Source organism: Pithys albifrons, chromosome 7 (genome assembly GCF_047495875.1).
Source record: "Pithys albifrons albifrons isolate INPA30051 chromosome 7, PitAlb_v1, whole genome shotgun sequence".
In the NCBI taxonomy this organism is placed as follows: domain Eukaryota; kingdom Metazoa; phylum Chordata; class Aves; order Passeriformes; family Thamnophilidae; genus Pithys; species Pithys albifrons.
Window position 1 is genome coordinate 39,105,113 of NC_092464.1, and position 23,417 is coordinate 39,128,529.

At 38.8% G+C, this 23,417-nt stretch overlaps 1 protein-coding gene across 14 annotated transcripts in view; it reads right to left on the reverse strand.

Moving 5' to 3' along the window:
* Nucleotides 1–23,417, reverse strand: part of THRB (thyroid hormone receptor beta) — a 165,575-nt gene that overhangs the window by 78,679 nt on the left and 63,479 nt on the right. For 5 of the 14 annotated variants that reach the window (XM_071561092.1, XM_071561088.1, XM_071561084.1 and 2 more), the window contains one exon: nt 12,977–13,047. The exons of 8 other annotated variants lie outside the window; for them this stretch is intronic. The gene's annotated coding sequence lies outside the window, so the exon portion shown is untranslated. Of the gene's footprint in view, nt 1–9,737; nt 9,763–12,976; nt 13,048–23,417 lie in introns of those variants that run through there. One more of the 14 variants, XM_071561095.1, reaches the window with a different exon arrangement.

Here is a 23,417-nt window from a genome sequence, read left to right on the forward strand (position 1 = left end):
TTTAGCTTTTTGTTTTACCTCTGATATTTTGAATTTGTTCTACAGACTAACACAGGATTCAAAATGTCAGGGAGAAAAATGAGAAATTAAGTAGTGTAGAAATAACATCTTCTGTCAGGATGCATAATCTATTACACAGTAGCAACCTTTGCATTACTTTTTCTATGAAAAAAACACATTTGATTCTCAATCACGGTTTATTCTGCTTTTCTTCAACTTAAATCTTTTTCTTTGTAAATTTGAGTAGATTTTAAAATTACTTACTACTTGTATATATGCATTAGATGAACATTAGAACAACATCAGCACAACCTTTTTTTTTTGTTGTTTCAAGGAAGCAATGATTGTAATCTTTTAAGCTATTTGAATGCAACTATATAAGTCTGAAGAGCAGTATGATCTCAAGCCTTTTGTAAGTGACAAGAATTTTGCAAATTTTTTCCTGTTAGAAATGGGGAACTTTTAACATCATATAAAACCGTAAGTGAAATGATCCAAAGACCAATGACTTTCATGAATACATGATTAAAATATTTTTCTTCTATTAAATATCTGAGATCTTCAGAGGAATGGGGAGGGAAAAGCAGAAATCATGTGCAGTGTGGGTCCCACACTTCATGTGCAAGTTTGTAACCAAGAGAACAACTGAAATATATATAAAATGTGTGACAGTAATTGTACCTGCAAAGTACCTATGGCAAACTTGTTAATTTTGCATATTTATGGGCATGATACTGGTGCTTCATACCTAACAGACGTAAGTTTGACTGAGTAAAATTGCTCCAGAATAAATGCAGGATTTGACAGGAATAGCAGTTGTATGCACATATATCTGAATACCCACATTCAAAAAGTCCTTTGAGACTAACACATTCTGGAATAAAACATAATGGAAGACAAGGCACATTACAGAAAAGTACACATAACTTTCCCCAGCTGAACTATCTTTATTTATTAAGGAGGGCTTCTGCTCAGCATAATGCTGCTTATATTAGTAATTTTTCTCAGCCTGAGATTTCATGCAGATAGATTTTCACTCCTTTTATTTTTCAGATAGGCTCTTTATGTTTTTCTTTCTTAATTACTATTAAGAAACAGCTAGATGCTTCCATCGAAGTTTTACAACATTGGTAGGCATTAATATTGGAAAAACAAAAAGGAATAAAATCCAGAGCTTATCTTCATTTGTTCTTCAATATTACAGGGGTTTTAGATCATGTCAGAAGATGCATCTAAGGATTGAAAACACTGTGCTATTAACACTACAGACATGAAAATCCGACAGTTCAGAACAAGGATTGCATTACTTGGATGCAGCCCTATGTAGAATGAAACATGGAGAATATGGGAATTTTCTTTGACTCCTTCCTAAAAATTTCTAATGTTTGCTTTTGTCATATGATGGACATTCAGCTGTTACCTTTATAAAAGCATCTATTAAACACCAGCACTTTTGTCCTAAGTGGCCATAAGTCCACTCTGACTGAAATTCTTCTCCTTTTAAAAACATTAACATTTACTGTTACCAAACTTCCTTTGCCACCTTACTTAGTCACACTCAACATTGTCAGATCCTTCTACAGCTCTTAGTTCACTCAAGCACCTTGGACAGGTTTTATTACTTCTATATTAACCCTTTTTTCCATATGTTGAACCACTCAGATGCCTGGACTGATGTCTTATGGGCTGTCAGAAAATGAAAAGTTATGAATTATGGGAATGTTTTTTACAAGATTGTTATTACCCATATCCACTTTTTAAATTTCTTTTCTCCAATGCAATAAAAATTAATGGAGATGTGGGACAGAGGAGAAAGCTCTTGGAATGGAGAAGGTAGCATTCCTAGAGTTCATTGCAAAGGAAGCCAACAGACCAAATGCCAACAGAGTAGCCCAAATTGAGGGCTTCCAAGCTCAGAGGTGAGTTTAATGCTTCAGAGGACAGAGGAGAAAGACCTCTCCAATGTAACTCCCTAAGGAAATAAGGTTATTGGAGTGCCTGTTCACCACTCCACCGTCACCTTCTCTCCCTCTGCCCTGTACATTCTACCTGTTACCTGGTTTTCACTCAGCTTGACAGGGTCTGAAAACATGCGGGTACTGGCCAGTGCCATGGCAAGGTAGGAGCCAGATGTCAAGGAAGAGAAGCTAAAAGTGCTTCCCTCAAGCAGGATGCTGGGAGGACTGGACAACACCTTGGCTGCATCCAGGCACCCAGAGGAGGAGCAGGAGGACACTGTGGCAGCACCCAGCCTGGGGGGACACATGGCGCAGCCAGGAGGGAACTGGGTGCAGTGCACCATTTGGTGGGTTTGTGCACAGTTTCTCTCCACATCTCTCAGAAATTTTTCTGGTGCTGTTGAATTTGTTTCTGATGTCTTGTTAGCCAAAGTTTAAAGAAAACCCAGGTAGGGGAACAGGACTCATGCACCTCCTGGATCTGCAGCCTCTCAGAGAAGCTGAAATGTAGGTGCAGCCAGAGACCCTGGGATATCCAGGCACAGCTAAGGGGTGCAGACTCACTGGCTCCCAGTAGTCAGTGAGCGTGTCCTACCCAGTGGCTTAGGAAACACCAGGCACCTTGTTACGGAGCAGTCCACCAGGCTGAAAACCAGGTCATCAGGGAACTATCCCCTGGGCCTAGCAAAGGCTTACCTAACCTAATAGGTTTTGAATCGCACTGTTCATTCTGAAAGTTGAAATTTTCCATTTAAAATGTCATTGTGACACTGTGTTAACAGAGCTGTAGTGTATTTAACTTGGTGCTTCTGCATAGCAATAAAACAATATTGCCACACTATATCTGACACTGGAGCAGGAGGTATGGGCTGATGATTTAATACTGAGCTTCATGTCTAAAGAATTTTGGCTGTCTGGTAAAGTGGATGGCAGACATAGGCCAAAGTACAGTTATTCACACCCTGTTTTATGGTTTGTTATTTCTCGTGTTATGACATGAGACACAAAGAACACAGCACAAAGGTTTCTATCTGCTTGAACTGAGAAATGCAGGATTCCTAAACACAAGAAGAAAAATTCATGGTGATATTCCCATAAGTATTACAGTGCTTATCTTTTGATATAACTATTTGAATGTATTCATAGACACACAGAGAAAACCAGAAGAAGCTTATGTCTTCTTCTAGATAATAACTTCAACATATTAAAAATGGTTCACTTGCAACATACTATATGGCACTACGAAATCCTTTCACATGACTATGTTGTTACAGATTCATATTCATCCAAATAAATTATATGCTAGCATTACTAGAAGGGGTATTTTTCCTAGTTTTATCATAATCATTTTCCAATACAATTCTCATGGATGAATCTTGGTAAAAACACTTAAAGGCAGGAATATAAGAGAACAGCCACCTTTCCTAAAGATGTTTTTCAAGCAAAATCCAGGTTCCTGTTCCCTGGATTCTATTGCTGGCAGCTAGTTATTTTTCCTGTAACAGGCTGAACAAGATCCCAAATCTGAACAAATAACAAGCTCTAAGAATATTCAGGTCTAGAAATGCATGTTCCATGAAAACTTTAACTCCAAACGAAACTTCTGCAATTGTATATACATTTTTAAAGAAAGTAAAGGAAAGGTCTGAGCAAATCAAAGTACAGCATTGGAAGTGGAGGGGGAAGGGAAAAGTTTCCACAAATTAAACTATTATGCAGTACAGAATTCTGCATAGACCCCACAAATAGGTAGGTTAGAAAACAAAAACACATGAAAGAGTTGGAAAGTGAAACAATGTAGGTTTAGAGAGCCAAGATTAATCATCTCTCTTTCCTTTGAAAAAAAACATTCCAAAAAAGCATCACCAAAATGCAAGCAAGAGGCCACAATAAAAAGATGTTATGTACCAACAAATACTTATAGTGTTTGAAGAGACATCACAAAAACTGTATCACAGCCTTTAAACAGGCATTTAATTGCACAGAAAATCCTTAGTTTAACTGAGTACAAAGACAAGTGGTTTAGATGTCATTTTCTCTGTTTAGCTCACAAAAATAGGCATTTGCTTAAAATATTTTTTCTTTTTTTGGTGCTGCTGCTGGTGATAACAAATTCAGAAGAAATAGGGTTATGCTCTTTTTATACATCAGCACATACCTTTGCTACATGAAAGAGTTTTTTATTCTGTATGTTTGAGCTGCATACACAAATATCAGAGAGGCAAATATAGATAAAAATGAACCTGGTTTCGAAACAGACTTTCTGCCATGATGGATCACAAGCAGAGTTAACTTTTTACTTTTCAAATTAAAAAAATATTAAATACTGAAACATTCTTTGAAATGTTAATATTTAATTCTTTAATAGCATCCTCGGAGACTTCACAACTCTCACCTAATATGAGGGTAATAGGTTACAGCAATTTTTATTGCTGCATTGGACATAATTCTTTTTTGGTGTGCTTTTATGTTATTCCAAAATTGCCTAAGTGCATATGAGTAAGTCGGGGGTGGGAGGGGAGCTGGGGAAGGTTGTGGGGCATGTTGGTTCGTTGGGTTTTGGGGATTTTTTTTTATTTTTATTTTTAGAATGTATATACATTTAATGGAATTCTTTTGCTTTCTGCTTTGGGTTTTAATAAGCAGCGTTTCTGACCATGCACTATTTCACTATTGTTCCTGTCTGTACCCGCTGCATCTGCTCTGCAGAACTTTCCAATGTTTTTTTTTTTTCTGTAAAACACATTGTATTCTGTATGCAAACCTTACACAGAACTGAAAGGAACTCAATGAAATGTCCTCCACAGCCCATCATAGAGCCCTGCTCTGCATATGAGAAAGTGGCAATGATCTGACCCTGGCTGGGCTCTGCATTTGGCTCTCCCTGCCTTGTTCTGGCAGAGGAGAGACCACCAGAAAACTGCTGGCTTCTCTCTTTCAAAAAGCTCTCTAAGTGTCACATCTTGAAAAGCATAAAGAGGAAACATACATTTAGAAACCCAGTCACTGGCTGCAGCAGAGCCTGCAAAGTAGCAATGGAGAAAAAAGAAAAGAGGACTCACCAAGATACATCCTGATGTAGGGGAAATGGTTTTGGTAGCAACCCTCAACAGTCTCTGCTTCTCTCCTCTTTTCCTTTCTCAGTCCCCCCACTCCTAATTTCCCCATTTAAGGGAGAAAATAACAAGGCAGAAGATGCCAAGAGACTTTCATGACATAAACAATAAGGCCTTCCTGTGCCAATATTTTCTTTAAAAACACTTGCCAATAAAGCTCCTGGAGGCCAGCAAGAGAAAGAAATGCCGAAACAGCCATGACATGAACTTGGCATATTTTCTGACCCACTCACTTCCCTTGAGACAATCCCTCCAAGAGAACGCTGAAGGATAATGGGAAAAGAAAATTTCTTCCAGTGAAAAGGACTTCAGCTGCCTATGCTATACAAGAAAACTGGCAATTAACTTTATTTCTGTTTACCTACAGCCTTGCTCACACAGCCACCTCCCCTGACATGTTTCCTGACTCACTCACTCATGCTCGTACATTCATCTTGTAATCCTAGTGTCTGAGAAACACAAGGAGATTTTTTAAAAAAGATTCTCAGAATCCTCAACTCCAAATAATTTCCAAACAGCAGAGAGAATGATCAATAAATAATAAAGGATAGCCAAACACTTGGCTGCTGCACATATTAAATCAAATTTCTTTTTCCCCTATCCCTGCTATTTATACTTCTTTCATAACTTTTTAGTGCCAGACACGCTAGTCAATAAAACATTAAAAATGCTCATATACCTTGAGATATATGTGATGAAAAACTGTCAAGATTATTGCGTCTCGTCATCTATCTCATTTTGAGTAATATCATGTTTTCAAAACTAAATGGCATGTTAAGAAACAGAAATTAAAATCTCTTTGGAAATCGACATCTTACACACGCACTCACTCATTCCCGGGGTATGGCTGTCCCCCACCTGAGGTCCCTCATGGGCAGGCACACAGGGGTTCAGCTGTCTCCTCTCATCCGCACTTTCATCTTCACCTCCAGGGCAGGGGACCCTCTCCAGGAGGCTGGCACCCAGCTCCTGAGGGAGAGGACAGGGAGGAGGCAGACCAGAGCTGTACTGATGGCAGGGGACAAGGTGGCTGGTTCTCCACCATGGGGTTGCAGCAGTTCCTGCTTTTCCAATGGCAGGGGCAGGCAGGCAAAACGTGTCTGTGGCCAGGCTCTGCTCCAGGGCAGCTACTCTGCTGCACTCCCCTCTAACGCCAGACCAGGCAGCAAGCCCCCACCTTATTTCAAGACAGACAAAGCAGAAATTGTTGCTGCTTTGGGGGGTCTGTTTCATTACCAGTCTCAGCCTTGCAATGCAGAGACATCACCTCTTCCTTCTACATGTACCCGATTCAGTGGATCATGCATGGATCCAGTCATCCCTTTACACGCACCTTGCACCCTGTCACTGAATTAGCCTGTGCTCACCCTCTGTTTCTAAGAAGGCAGCAAGCACTGCCAAGTGCTCCTCACTCAGCTAAGGGCTCTTATTGTTGCTGGTGTTTCTTTGGTTTTGCATTCAACTCCTTAGATTAGCATTGGGGTATCACATATCAAAATAACCGCTGGTGAGGGTTTGCTGCCCTACTCAGAAGAGAAGGTTCACCATACCTACAGCTGCTTAATTTTACTGTAATGTAGTCTGATATCATACACCCCTGGCTTCTACGTTCTAATAACTTGCTTGCTGCTTTAGCACTTGCGCTTATGTCACACTGACCAAGTCCCCAGACTTACCTCTAAGAGCCTGCCTACCCCTGAAGACCCTCAGCTATCATAGCTAAACCAGTGCCAGCAGACTGGACATACATGGCATTTTTAAAATTTTGTTAAGTTTTTTTGGCAATCTCAGCTAGTATGGCTCTTCTGGTAAAATGTATAAATGCCACAGTATACTATAATGATTATAATCTACATTAGGAATTATCTACTAGCTCACCTTTACTCCATCATGGCTGCTGAGCACCTTGTCAAGACACATATATACACTGTATGATTCTTTTTTCTTAACCATCTTTTTTCTGCCCACTTGCAAAGCCAGCACTGGTTAGTTTTTAGGTTTGCTTGCATCAAAATCTGAGAAAATATGTGCTTTTTTGTAACACCACTAGGGCAAGCCATCTGTGGTTGGCTGGCAAACGCTGAAATTCAGGGCTGGGGCAGAAATATTTAGGAGTCAAAAAAAGCTGACTTGCTCAAGAAATTAAAGCCCTTCTGACAATCTTCCAGAGAGCCCCTGAGGAAAAGGGAGGGAACCAGAGAGACTCAAGGAAAATGGGTGGGAGCCAAGTGTTGAGATACACGCCAGAACGGCTCTTGGCCAAGAAGAAAGGTTGGCAAATAGACAAATACAGGCTTTCATAGGCAGCACTGTAAACAAGACATTAAAAGTATTAATCCATTTAGATTTCAAGCACTGAGATGAGATTTACTTGAGAAGTAGAGTTATGCTGGTAATGGCTCCTCAAACATTTCAGCTGTATGTCTAAACTTTTGCTCAACCGTATCAAGTGACAATACAAGGAGCTGTTGACACTACAATATTCAAACATTCAGCCTTATGGCAGGGCTGGAAAAACACAGAGGAAGGCAAAGGAATGCAGAAACTCAAGCCTTCTCAAGGAAACTGCATTCACAAACTATTTTTACTTTCATTTCTACACCAATATAATAAATCGAAGGGGTGAAATGGTTTCTTAAAACCAAACTTCCTTTCAGAAATCATTTCAAATAAAACTTACTTCCACCAAAATACTTTGTTTTCAAGAAATAGTCATTTAGAATAGAATGTCTTTTGTGTGAAACAAAGTTTAAGTAAACTTTGAACACCTAAAACTTTTAAAAAAAGTTTCTTCTCTCCTGCAGGAATCAGCATGCCTCCCCTTTTCACCTTAGAAAACATACACTTATTCTAAGCAACTGAGTATTTTAATTTTCTTTTAAAATGTATTGGAAAAGTCATTTCTCAGCAAAGCAAATAGGTGTCCAAGAAAGCTGAAGTACAAAAATAAACGTTATTTTGGTGTGCATGGGAAATGTCATGTGACCTTAAGTCTGACACCTTCAGAAGACTCAGACATTTTCTTTTACATATTGATGAGCTGAGTTGACAAGTTCCTCTACCAAGGAGCGTGTCAGGGGAGGCCCATTGGGAAGATCAAGTGCCCTAAACAATGAGAAAAATACAAGTTGCAATAACTATATGGGATTAAGTAACTCAGTTGGGAATCGAAGATTCCTGTCTTGGGTTAAAGGAAAGACTAGTAATTGTTGAATTAATGAGGTTGATCCCACACAGAAGTCCATGTGCACAGCCTGTACTCAAGAGAGGTCTTTTTTCCCCTCTCAGTAGCACCAGTGATCATTGTGAAATGCCACACACAGAGGAACTGAGGTATCTCCATTCAAAGCACTAAAAGCATTCTAAAGAAAAGGTTCATATTCTTCACTATCTTCAGTCTCTTAAAAAACCCCATTAACTTAGTATAAAAAGGATAAGATAGAAAGCCTCTCAGCTTACACTGTACACCCCTCAGAACTATATTTCTTACCAGGTTCCTTAAAAAAAAGGAACAAAAAAAAGTTTAAAAAATCAAAAACCACTAAACTCTTTCTTGCTTGTATCTGTAGCCACTCAAAATTATCTTAAGATTTCTACAGTGTAAGAAATGGAAGATCTGAGCAAAGGAAAATCTCAGAACAAAGTTAAAGAAGGAACAACTTCATTCTGCTTAGGAGTGAAAAAAAATACATTGAAGTTTAAAGAATCTGAAATTTTTATAACTGTTCAAACATTTAAATGCAAATTAAAGTAGCAACACATGAATTATAGAAATTCTGTAGGACTCCTAATCTTATGAATCATACTATGAAATTTGCTTTCTGCACTCTCAATGGAACCAAAATGAAATGCTGGCATCTCAGGTATTTTGAAATTATACACAAGCAACACATTTAATAGCATTAATTTTAATAAGTTAGCATTCTATCTCAGATGCATGTTTCAAAATGTTCTAGCTGAAGGTATTTTTATGAAAGCTATTTGCCTATTACATACCACAACTAGTGCAATTTCACTGTCCAGGGAGGCATTTTCATCCCACAAAAGGAGAAGCCATTAGTAAAACGCTGCTTGGCAAACAGTAGTTCACACACTGAAGCTGCAACATTATCCTGGCTTTGCTACATATTAAGCATAGGACTACGTTCAAAGTAAACATGTGGCCATAATTAAATAATAATTATGACTAACATTTGTGTAACACCATTCATCCAAATAGTTTAAAGCATTAGGTAAATCTGTAAACAAAAGGTCTAATCCTGCACCCTTTACTCACATAATACCGTGCAGTTCAAACGGGCTATGTAGATCTTGTCTACACACAGACCTAATTGTTCTCAATTAACTCCATGTGCCAACACTTCCAGTGCATCTTGTTCCTGTTTAGCTTAATTCTCTCACTTCTTACTACAGGTGAATGTACTGTTTCCACACTCTTACTGATTAAATATCACTTCTGTGGACACTTTTGGACACCTCTCTACATGGATCCCACAGGGCTTTTAAAATCTTCATGCAGCCTCATTTCTCCTACACACTTAAATTAATACAAATACTCTTTTATAGATGAAGAAGTTCAGTTGTTGTTACTCTGCTTAAGGGACTGACCATCACATCTGACTTGCAACTGTAAACAGAGGACCTCCAGTTTCTATTCTCATACCTTAATCACACAAATAGCCTTCTTCATCCATCATGCTCCAGAGTAAAACCACAGGAAATGGTAAGAACAGGGGAAAATTCTGCAGTTTCTAAAAATAAAATATATTCAGAAGCAGACATGCTCAAACCACTTTTATGCATCTGCAGTACAAACATTGTCTGTTACAACCAAACCAGTTAGAATCAAAGTATCAAACTGCTAAAAAAGAAAACTAAAAAAATTATCAAGAACAACTTGTAGACCTTCCTCACAATTTTGTGTCCGTCTGTCTTGACAGTCAAGCAACTGGAGAACAAGAGGAGAAATCAGGAATACTGGAGTCAGATTTCATTTTAGCTCTGCTATGGACAGCTACTTAACTTTTTCACTCCAGCTGCAGTATCTGCAAGTCAAGCCAAATCATCTCTTCCACTTATGGATCTTTTGAAATTCATGAAAATCCTTGTGGTTCTTTGAAGACAAATACTGTTTACTAGTGCTAGCTGTAACTTAGCTTTTAGCAGTTTTTATATTTTATGTTAAATTTTGCATAGAAGAAAGTCACTGCCACAACCTGCTCGCACCACAAATTAGTGTATTTTCCTTCCAATTTTAATTCTCCTTTGCAAGAGGTATACTCAGTTTTAACTCATATATATATATGAGTTTTTTTTTTTTAGCACCAGACAAAAGCACAAAATGTCATCTCTGGCTGAACTGTCAGAAAAGCTCACACTAGCATGGCAGTTAAATAAGGCGGGTTTTTCCCTTAACATCTTCAGATGTTTTTAGGCATTTCTCTGATGTGTTCATAAAAAAAATCCAACACAATAATTCTCTCACCTAAGCACAACGTGGTTGAAACTGAGAAGAATTCAGTGTCATAACAGTAATCCCTACTATAGAAAAAAATCCTGCATCTGTTTACACACTGTGGAAAGAACTTTCATGAATTCAAAAAAAGCTGCATGGCTCTTAGCTAGTAAAGATACAGCTCTCCTTGTTCACTGATAACACTTGCAGCTATGCACTCTTAATCATCCCATACGTAGATAGGGTTTGTGGACCCCATATGAGTAAAAATGTGAATATTAATGGTTGAATCCACTATATGTTAATGGCTTTGTTTTAACAAGCAATGAAAAGGACATGTTATATTAAAGTGCATTGTCTTCACATGTGATGGTGGGGATGGAGAGGTTTGCTTTCCTCATGAGTTGCACAAGCAGCATCTGTTGGCAGCACAAACAGGCACTAGGCAGGGGAGTTCTTCTGCCCTGTCCAGCCAAAAAAGCATTAGAGGTGCTATGTCCTGCCAGGACACCCAGAGCAGTTCTCCTGCTCAACAGCACCTTCTCATTTGTCTTTGCAGTGCCTAGGACAGGACAGCCGCAGTATGAGCCAAGCAGTCTCTCTCCCTTCCCATGGACCGTATCTTGACAGCTGTGCAAAGACCACGGCTGAACATTGGGCTGAGGCACAGAAACCAACAGCAACTCCTTTCAAAACCAGGCTGTAGTCTTCTCTGTTCCTTATCTGTTGCCCTTGTTCTGAAGTTAGGCCAAAATGAGCCCACAACCCTGCTGGCAAGAGCACCTCTGGCACTGCTCCACATCTTCATTTATAACAGGGGCAGAGACAGCAGAGTCCAGGCCAGGAAAGGATCCTGTGGGAAAATGGATGTCAGCACCACAGAGCTGCCTATAAATACAGAGACTCTCAACACTACCTCTTAGCGAATCTATAATCCTGGAGAATTTCATCATAGGAAGCTGCAAATCCCACCACACAAGATACAATTCACTGATGCCCCACTAAGCAGAGCAGTGGAACAATTAATGCAAAGCTTTGATAGGGGTTTCTCATGACACTGAAGTTTGGCCAGGAGGCCTAAGAAACTATCGGAAGTGAAAATGAGCAGTACGTTAAAGGAAAGCACACAGCACAAACAGGCTTGGTAGTTTGGACTTCTAGAACTGCTTATGTGTGAAAAGCAATTATCAGATTTGACACAATGGTGGGCTAGTCCATGCTTTCAATTCTCTTGCAGTGGTAACTGGAATTTGCTTGAAAAGTTTAATGCTAGAAATGCAAAATTAACTCTGCCTGAGGTATAAGGTATCATAGTCAAAATAGCCAGAAGTTTTAGTTAACATTAGGGTAGTTTATAAACTGCAACATCTCAGCAGTGTTCCTGTTAGGAAAAGCAGCCCCTCCAGAGGATAATAACCATTTCAGGCATCTTAGCTGAATGCCCATGAGTCACTGTTGGCTGTAAGTGCATGTAGAGAAGATAAGAAAATATGTTCAGAGGCAGAAAGCAAGTCAAAACCTTTTCTGAATCTAATTAGGACAAACGAAAGTACAAACTTCGATTTTTCTTTCATTTTTAAAACAGTCACTTCTTATTGCCGTAGCTGCCTCTCACTATCACTTCCATCACTTATTTATCACATGACTCACTTATAAACACACTCTGGTGCTATCTGAGTTTCTTATGCCACTGACTTTAAAATTTCATACACTGCTATTTTCAGGCTCTTGCATCCCTGAAGATGTGATACTCCAATCTCTGCAAGCACAGCATGAGCATCCCCATAGCAGTTCTTTCTGACATGGAAGTAAATACAACATACAGTAAATATGCAACTAGTATCAAAGCTGTTCTTCAGACCTGACCAAAGTGCTGGTTGCATTTAATACTCAACAATGAATAGATACAAGCCACTCTTTCAAGAGAGATGACATATCTAAATGTAAAACACAGGATAGATATTGAGATCCTTTTGTTAGTCTCATTTCATCGGCTCTGACAGATGTTCTCTAGGCTGAACAGAAAATTACTACAGTGATTTCCACAGATCTCATATCTAAGCAGAGCAGATGCCATACTCTTCGTAACTTAAATTTTGAAACTTTCCTTGTTCTAGGGTGCAGCAATTAAGAAAAAATCCACCAGTGTCTTTGGGCAATTTCTGCCTCATTAGGGTACAGCAGATGCCATTGTCCATATAGAAATGCCAGTTCTTGGCTATTTGACTTTGAAATGCTGCATATTATGACATCTCAAACTTTCACACAGAAAACTTTCATGAGGGATAATCTGATTAGCCTCTTCTTCATTGGCTGAGTATACTAGAACTTGAAGCTAATACTAAACTTACCTCCTATTATCTTATTTTTTTAACGTACATAATCTTAAAAGGAAATCTGAAAATAAGCCTGAATTTTAAAATAAAATATAAAATGTTATTTCCTACCTTATACCTGCTTCACCTTCTAATAAATGCCACGCAGCTGTGGTAGGGCATTTTCAGAAGGGAGGAAAGTCCTAGGAAACAAAATGCTTTTAGTAGAATTCTGAATGGTTTCATTGAGTATTTTTAGCCTGGCCTCTTGAGAAGCTCTGCAAACATTTGCAAAACTCCAAAACAGAGCCAGGGTTATGTCACTATCTTTGGTACAAATAATTTGTTAGGAACTATTTTATTCTGACACAGGGATATATCAAGAGAGGATGCGCGAACTGGCTTGTTTTCTTTTGGATTAATGTTGTTTGTCAACTGAAGGCTGTCTTTATGTGGAAAGAGCAAGGTGCCAAGAAGTACATTTCACCATGCCAAAATTAAAGGGAGGAGCTCAGAAACAGTCTTTTATTACCTAATTAGTTTTATCAAATGACACAGATCAACTAACAGGAGATAACTAATAGGAAAAAGGGGCCTAATGAAAAAGTAAGTTATCAGCTGGATGCTCTCCAGAAAACAATTATCTCTCAAGGTAAACAAGTACTACTGTTGGGAGGTCAGACACAAAACACAACGAATGGAGGTCTTCTCAGGATACCAGCCCTCAGTGGAGTTGAAATGGATGAAAAAAATAGTGTGATAAACTACCCTAAGAAGGGATGACTTGTCATTAAGGAAGCTGATAATTTCAGATAAAATTATTCGTATCTGGCCTACAGATATCCCTCTCTCCCACCAGCTGCTTGTTGGTGTTTTTTTCTTTTAAATACAAATCAAGTACAACTTGCTAGATTAGTATCTCTATTCAAAATGAAAATTAGGACTACAATAAGAACAGCCACATTCATCTACTCAAGAGTAAGTTTTTTACAGGTCATGAGGAAAATGGCATTTCTCAGATCTTATTTTATCTTGATTGCCCTCCTAAGACTGGAAAAGATTATCACAAAAAGAAATATGTAATTTTAGATTATATTCTGCTTTATCCAGAATAACCAAATATAATATCTGGAAGGTCACATGCATTTACATTTCCTTTCCATTACTTTTGCAATTGCATGGACTAAACTAGTTAAACAATTCAAACTCATGTTGCTTACATTCAGATTACATCAACTTTTAATTCCTAATATGAACCATATTTTCATGTTTCCCATTATTATTTTCTTATCTAGTATATACCTAAAAATATTAAAAACTTATCCAATTACTTTAGCTGGTAAAATGACACCAGATACACATAACACACAAACATACTTAAGAAGCCTTGCTCAACAAAAAAATAATCCAAAAAGAAGAATTTAATTGACTAAAGACTTGTGCCCCCCAGCAGCTTGAAGAGAAGCAACATCAATTTTTACAAACATTCTTTGAGAATTATAAGTGATGCAACAGGAGAGTTTTACTATGCTATTGTTTCTCTTCATCTTCCCCTTCATCCATCCTCAGCTAATGTGAAAACAGACAGGGCAAAGAATTTATGGGAAAATGCTCTGTCAACTGGAATACAGTGCTACCTTTACCGCAAAACTGTGAGGACCACAGGAAGTTCCATATAAACTTTCAGTATGCTGTAGCAAGGACTCCTAGATGCAGACCTACGAAAGGAATCTAAAATTCAGTCACTCTAAGTGGAAATGCCAACCACTGCTATCCCAGAAATAAGCCAAGAGTGGGCATGAGATGTTAATGAGGACTTGGCACATCCTGAACAGGGGCGAGTAGCACTGCTAGGAAAGAGCGGTCCTGTTAGCATGTCTTTCCCTGCCTGGAAATGCTGAGTTACAGACTAAGTCCTACTTCAGATAAAACACTTTGATGATCCCACATCCAGCTGACAGTTTAACAGACATAGTAGGGTATTGGATTTTGGGGACTCTACAGTAAGATAGTCCAGGAAAAATAAAAATAAAAAGAGAAAGAACATTACAGGAATGCAAATCAGTGAGCTCATGCAGTCACAAATAGAAAGCAGATTTAGTTGAGGAATGAAGTAACCAGTAGATGAACTTATTTCATCTGCCATCCACCTTTAAAGCCCTGCAAAGAAAAGACTGTAAGATTCATGGCCTTCACAAGATTCCAAGTGACTCCACAAAGAGCAGGGGTTCTCTGCCAAAACCAGCCAGTCTTCATGTTCCTCCAGAGAGCTGGCAGACCTTAATCACTGTGGTAGCCAGGCCTGCACAAGGGTGAGGTCACTGGCCATGATCGGCACATCAGCATGTGTGGTACAGAACTCCATGCACACGAGAGCCAACTTCCCCCCTAACGTATGATCCTTCATTCCCACAGAACAGGGCAGTACCACTGTACTCTCTTTTTTATTCTCCCTGCCTCCTTCTTGTTATTTTTTCCGTTGTTTCCCCTTACACTGGAACTGACTGCAAAATCCTCCTTGGCTATGCCCACCTTGAAAAGACTGACAGAGGAGGGAAAAGTAACCAAACCCTGACAGTGAGCAGAACCAGAAAAGTAATCACTGCCATTCTCACCATGATTACCTGGAGATTCAGTCAAGCAACTTCCTTCTTCCAAAAGAACTTGCCCGAACAACATATTACCGTTTTAACTGCACATCCTTTCTCTCACAAAAGGTTTCTAGCAGGCTTTGATCCTATGTGCTGTGCACAGATACTGAATTGCAAAATGCCTTGCTTACTTTTTTCTTTTAACTCTTGCCCTCCTGTGTGCCTTAAGCAGCAAGTATCTCCTGTATCTACCAAATAACTAAGTAGTAGAGATTCCTGGACTCAAGTTCCCAAATTCAACTTTTTAATGCTGGGCAATTAGGTTCAGTTAGGCCATTCAAATTTATACAGCTCTACCTATAACATTGTGAGAAGACTCTTCCCATAAATGGGTATACATCCCAGGGTGCAGCCAGAGCAACCTCCTGAGATCACCATTCCTCCACGCCTACAGCATTCCTGCAGACAGCTTCTCTGAAAATTATAAGCTTTAAGGCAATGCTCTCTGCACATCACCTTCATTCTTTGCTTCTCCCTGTGAAGTTTCAGCCTTCCTGCCCCAGCATTCCCAATACCAGACTTGTTCTGGTGGCACAGTGTGAACCCATCAAAACAAACCAGCTGACAGAAAGTTGTTCCTGCTTTCTGTTGAATTTCCACAGCACACTGACATTTTCGACCTGATCCTAGAAGTACTAATGCTAGATGCACTGCATCACCAATCCATAGTCACAGTAAATACCAAGACTTCTCCCCAAGGACTGAGTTGGTTTGGAAAGCATACCTGAATGTAGAAAAAAAATATAAGGAATGTGGGCAAGAGAGGCCATCCAAACAAAAAAGCTTCACTTGACCAGGAATGCAGGTACCGTACACAGGAAGAAAATTATCTGTGCTCAAGCTGCAGTTAACACCCAGATTCATAAGCTGTTTTCCACAAGAAAAAGCTGTGTGTAAGGTCAGAAGGCAATAAATCATGCTGCATTATGGATCAGCTTATTGTTTAGGACACACACATGAAGAAATATCAAAGGCTTTTTGAAATTAACAGTGAGTGACTATGTGAGGCAAATGTACTGAACACACAACAGCCTTTTAGCTAGGGATAGACAACATTCAGCCAAAGGCTTCCTCTGACTCCCACTGCGAACAACATGGTATGGAAATAAACAAAATTATGTATTAGAAGAATGAAGACTGAAGGCTTTCCACTCACTTATTGTTTTCCTGAACCATTAATTGCCAGGCAGCTTTCTATGTCACAATAGCATTTCAATTACTGTGCTTTCATATGATAAATGTACTGTACATTTTTGAGCATGGGCAAAATTTTTATAATTATTCAAACATGCCTAATAGGAATAGTTATAAAGGACAACTGAGCAGTTGGTCCTCCATTTGCTGTTATAAAATGCAATCTATGCAAACAGATGATAAGAAATTAACAGGTTTAACAACACAAGCAATTAGCTACAGTCAGTTTAGACAGACTGATTTTTATGCACATTATGTGGATTATTTAATTAAGTGATATGCATTTCAGGAGAATACCCTGGATGACAGTTTGTGCAAGTTGCATGCATGTTGAAAAGAATGTGTTCTTGCAAATTCAATGCACATAGGTGGGAACTGTGATACAGACTGTTACTAAAAATTATCCAATACTTCCCCTAAAATCTGATTTTCACTTGCTTGTAATCTTGACAGACTAATTGTTTGGGCTGAAACTTTTCACACTGGATGTGTGCTTCAGGCTATTTTTTTCTTACATTAAGAAAAATAGTTCCATTATTTCCAAGATAAAAGCCAGGAAAAAAAAGACATGTTTTACAGTGAGAAATATTATCTGGTACCTCCTCTTTCAAGAATTCAAATATCCATCTTGTTTTAAATGGTCAAAAAATGCATTTTAGTCAGAGCATTTTAACTGCTCTTTCCAGGTCAGTTAAATCCAGTTCAAATCTGATGATACTCTGAACCTCTGCAAACTTGTGAGAGGTGCTGGATATTGGGTTTAATGCTGGCTACCACTGACAAGCACCATCCTCATGCAAGGAGAGGAAGGTGAGATTCCCTGCCATCGCTGCTGCCTTTCCTGCAGCCCGGGATGGAGGTCAAGCAGCGGCCAGAGGAGGACCCGGCTGATTCAACCTCCGTCCAGGAAAACCTGCTAGAAAAAGGAGGAGAAAGAAGATAAATCTGGCCCATACAGAGCACTTATGCAGAAGAAGAAAGTAGGATCCCTTGAAGAAGAGGTTAAAAAGAAGAGGATTTAGCTTACTGAAGTGACCTAGATAATGAGTTTATAATGAAAAGAAACAGCCAGACAGGGTCACGGGTGGGGTACAGTGCTTGATTTTGATTTTGCAAACTCTGTGTGTTGTCTGTCCAGCACTTATGTACAAATAAAGTCACTTAAAAGGATATACTAACTTAAAAGGATATACTAACTTGATAACACAGAAATGTACAAACCTAAAGAATACTCACCATAGCATGCTGCTCCTAAACATTTAGGGCACACCATGCAGGTATCCTATTACTGAGACTGCAAGCATTCCCATAACTGGAGTCAGAAAAAAACCTGTTTATCAGGAGAATATCCCTCTTTTTAAAGCATACATAAAACACACCCTGTTTCCATGATTAGAAATGTATATATGTTTAAAAAAATGAGGAACATGATTTGAAGTACATTCAACAGCAATCAGGTGGATAGTTCTTACTGAGTTTTTTAAGGCAACATGCCTTTGAAAATCTTTCCTGTTTCCCTACAAATCCAGATATATACAACTTCATTTCATCAGTCCTAGGAAGAGGACACAGAAGCTAGAAATCACTGAGAACAAAACACTAAAACAAAATCCTCTGGAAGGTCAAATAGTGTGTTTACTCTACAGCTACTATATAGCTTGGCACATTCCTCCTTAGCCACCTACTACCTAGCCATAGTATCACCAGAGAGTCTATGTGGGCAAAATCCCCATGCCTCTGCCTTCGGAGCAGCCATAGTTCAGACCAAGCTCGGGTGAGTGTGCTCCACCACAGCTGCAACCTGCCAGCACACTCAGGGTCACTCTGCCAGAAGGCAGTGGCAAGGTCCTCTGTAAGCAGAGAGTGGGATGGAAAATCTGCCTCAGCACAGAACTTCTGATGTTTTTCACTGATTTCTGCAGTGATTTTGATCAGTAGCCAAGTGTTGGTTAATCATTGACCTTTCTTGTGTTGGTTGCTCAATACAGAGAGGGCATTGCACATGCAAATACACCACAGTCCAGAGTCGAAATGCAATGAACTGAGGCAGAAATTTTTCTGTAACTGGAGGTTCAAGGTTGTATCCAGAGATTAGACTCAGAAATATACAGATTTTTTTGCTTTCAGTCTTCAGCTCTCTATGTTGTTCATCTAGTCTCATTTCAGTAGTGAATTCCGCTTTCCACAACTAGTTGATTATGTGATGAATTAGTCTCAAAAGCAGAAGATGAAAAGGAATACTGGCTGTGCACTTGGACCTTACTTTTCTTCCTACCCCCTGTAATATTATTTATTTCCACAGATAGAAACTTCAACACCCTTTTATGAAAAAACTGTTTTCATGGATTATGTGCTTATTAATGCTAACTTTCCTTCAGCAAAGAAAATTACCTTCTCTCAGGAGAAAGAAGATTTGCAATTTAATAATAAGTGCAACATCTCTTAAGTAGTTCTAATTTTAACAGGACGAAGTACATTTTGTTCTACAAGGATGATGGAACCATTACATAGCAAAGCACTACAAGCTTTCAGAATGCAAGCATTCCTTAGATAGGAAAAAACCACATCTCATTCTAGGTGTATTACTATTTTCTTACTATTTAAGAACACAGACATATTGGGATTTGCATACTGTGCATTTAAGATGACAAACACATAAAAACCAAGAGATTCAGAAAAGTTAGGAACTTGAATAATTTTCTTCCATTATTTTAATATGAACTATTAGTTAACATTTGAAGAGTTTTGGTGGTGAAAAGGAACACAACTGAAAATTCACAAGAGATGTATTTGTCAAGATAGATGATCTACTCTCCAGGTGCTATTTCTCCATTGCATAAAACTATTTCCAGTTGTACTGGCTGATGTGGCATATACTCCAATAACGTGACAGAAAAGTGGCCTTGGTGAATACCTAGGTCCTCCTCCCCCCCAATTCTCAATACATTCAGTCTTAATACTTGTCACTGTGATTATTTCTTCCCAACAAAATTAACTCCAGACATAGTAGAGGAATTAAAATATAACTTACACAGCAACCTCTTGATTTATATTTGATCTAATTGATAAACAGCCTACTAAGGACTTGCTAGATCTGGCTCAAAAGTTATCATCAACAAACTATGACAAAATATGAATTGGTGAACATAAAGAGAAAAGAATTGCCTCAGAAAAGCAACACAAAGCACCAAGTGAATCGTAAAGAGAATGTGGAAGGCAGAGGGCATGCACTGTAGCTCTTTCATGCTCTGGTTGGTTTTTTTGAGCTTGATTTATGTATAATTAACTACTTTTCCCCCTACAAACAATTTCATTTGAAGCTGTGCTATCATTTTTACCCCACATCCTCCTGCCACGGCCACATAAAGCAGTTCAGCTTAACATGGTGACAAGTGAAACATGTTGCCTCAGCAAGAGTCCAAACTCTCTATATTTGCATAAAATCCCACTGTCTTATCTCCCTCCTGCTCCTTCTATCATCACAAGAATGAAAGAAATTCATAAACTGTAACTCTCAGTCTAATAGAACCTTGGCCAAAATTCAAGCTTGATAATTAATTACATTCTGTCTCTCCAAATTCCCACACTAGACTGACGAAGAGAAATAACTCTTCTTTTCCCCTCCTAGACCAGGATGTTTTATATGGCTAATGGACACAGTAATTCACCTCTGAGAGATCTGGGAAGTTAACTGGAGAAAAACAAGAGATACTTATAATACTTGGATAAGACAACAGCAGCAGATGAAAGAGTATTGTAGTAAGTTTTAAGTGTATGTCAACCCAAAAGCTAAATCATTGTTCTCTAATTACACTTTCCATCAGAGAATAAAAGCACAGGCAATCATACAGGACAGGCGGCTGTGAGGACTTGATGTCTGAGGGACTGTAACACAGGCTGAATGATTTGGGATAGGAGGGTATTTGAGACAATTGGCTATGAAAAGCCAATAAATCAGTAAGGTAAAATACATTTAAACATAGAACTAGATTTCAATAAAACACAGAAGGCATCCAAACCATTTCAGTCTGAAGAACATGAAGCATTAACACTATACCATGATCTTATACAGCCATAAAACAAATCACTACCTCATGCCACTACTCAGTAAATTACCAATATATCAAGGGAAGGAAAACTATTATGATACCTGTACTGTGTGCCTAACATAAACCAGTCATTGCATGGGGATTGTAATTGGAATTTTCTTCTCAGGCTGACATATGAACACTATAACCTTCAGCAGCACTCTTACAAGATTTTATTTATTGAATATTTCACATGTATTTGTAAAGGACTTAATTAACGTCTTTCCCTTCTGAGACAAAAGGGTGTGCATCATCACAGAAAAGAATCACAAGGCAAGGCTGGCATGAACAGTCTTGCTGTCACTGCATGTATTTCACACTGACAAAAACCAATGCAATTATTTCCAAATTCTGAAGAGACCATCAATAAAACCTGTGTTGTTCCTTCCTTACTCTGTCATATTTGATGCCCAGCTCAGGCTTTTACAGATGCCATCTAACCTAGAGGTATCTGGTATCCATTCAAGAACAAGACATTAATATACATAACTATTTTAACATTGGTCATATTACTATAAAAATATATATACAGCGGATGTTGCCAAAAGCATAGGATTGTTCTCCATTTACTGGATGGTAAATCTATATCCTGCTTCTGTTCAGTTTAGGTTTCTAAAAACTGTTCAAGTGCTAAACAAAAAGCAGGGTAATTTCAATCCAGCTACACTTGAAAGGTGGTGGTAGAACAACTAATTCAACTCCCATCCAATTCTTCATTCATTCCACTCATATTCAATCTGGAGGGCATAAACCCTCCCATATTATTATACAAACAAGGTTCAGGATTCTGCAAGCATAACATCCACTGTATACTGCACCCAAGTTCTGATGCACCCTGTGAATGCTCTTGAGATGAAGAGGCTCATGAAGAGGAGGAGGGGCAGGCACTGATCTCTTCTCTGTGGTGACCAGTGATAGGTCCTGAGAGAATGGCCTGAAGCTGCATCAGGGGAGGCTTAGGTCAGATATTAGAAAAAGATTCTTCACCCAGAGGGTGGCTGAGCACTGGAAGAGGCTCCCCAGGGAAGTAGTCGCAGCCCCAAGACTGCCAGAGTTGAATGAGCTTGGACAATACTCTCAGGCACATGATGTGACTCTTAGCAATGGTCCTGTAAAGAGCCAGGAGCTGGACTCAATGATCCTTGTGGATCTTTTCTAATTCAAGAGATTCTGTGATTCTATGATTCTGTGAGATTTACTGCAAGCAGTTCAGGCACCTGAGGCTTGGAACCCTACCCCGATATTAACACCATATGGACTGGGCAGAGACACAAGAAAACAGTTCAGGTAGAATGATTAGCATCAGTAGTTTTGCAAAACAAATCAATCTTCTTCAGTAGCAGAAATGCTGGATCATTACATATTGGTTGAGAGAGGCAATAAAAAAATCAAACCTTTCTAAGCACAGAAATGGTAAGCAGAATGTTTGCATGAGTGTTTCATTTATTTTACTTGATGACTTGGTACTAAGTTAGAGTTTATCATTAATGCTGCAAGAAAAAATATTTCAGTAGTTTTATATCTTTGTACTTTAGATTTCACAAAAAACCCCACCCAAAACCAAGAACGTATACACAAACTTGTACATTATATGATTTACACATATTTAGTATACAAAAGTCTGAAATATCCTGCGCATGCAAACACATAGAAACTATGGCAAACAAATGCTTGCCTAGATGTATTACTTTCTATTACAACATGGAAAGGCTGAAGCCATCAGCTAAAGATTACGTCTAGGTCAGTGTTTGCTTTATGGTTTTCTTGCATTCTCCTTATTACTCTGACCTAGGGAAGATTTGCACTACACAATAAAATAGCTCCAGTACTTTTGCAATGTCAAAACTAATGGAAAGCATCACAAATCCCAACAATGTAAGTCATGCTTCCTTCCTCCTCTTGGTCACAAAACATAATTACAGCTGAATCTAAGCACAACACACAAATTGTTATCACAGTGTTTTGCATGGGCATCGAGCTTTTCATCTACAGATCCTACTGCTCCTTAGAAGTTTGAATTTCAATCCACAACACACAGCTAAGAGAACTAGATTAGGTGCCAATCATTGCATCAGGGCACGTAAAAGAAGCACTTTACTTGAAATGTTATTCCCAGTCTGAAGAGGATTCATACACCTGTTTTTTCAGACGATGCACTGACCAGCCCTCTCACTCTCATCCAGCAGCTCAGACAGATCCCAAGGGGACTTTATGCTCTGATATTCATGATGATCAAAATAGTCTCAAAATAAAGTGAAGAAGTTGTTAATTCACCAAAGCTACCCTGAGCTCTAACTGGGTATGCTGGGCAGGAAGAAGAGAGGCAACAGGAGCAATATATGCACTTGCTCGAAAAAAGGCATTTAGTGGAAGTCTGCTCAGGATCAGACCTAATCTCAGCTTGTGCCCTCTAGAAAGCAGTGAAAAGAGCCTGCTACAATCCCATTTATCAACTGTCATCCAGGTGGCCTCTTAGGAATGTTGGACTTTTCCAAACAAAACATTTAAAGGAACAAGGGATTGGATTATCATTTAACATATTATGCCGGCCACACCTCTTAAATAATCAACTCATACATAGATCCTGAATATACAGATACAAAACAGATATACTATGGAGTTACACAATATAGATACTCA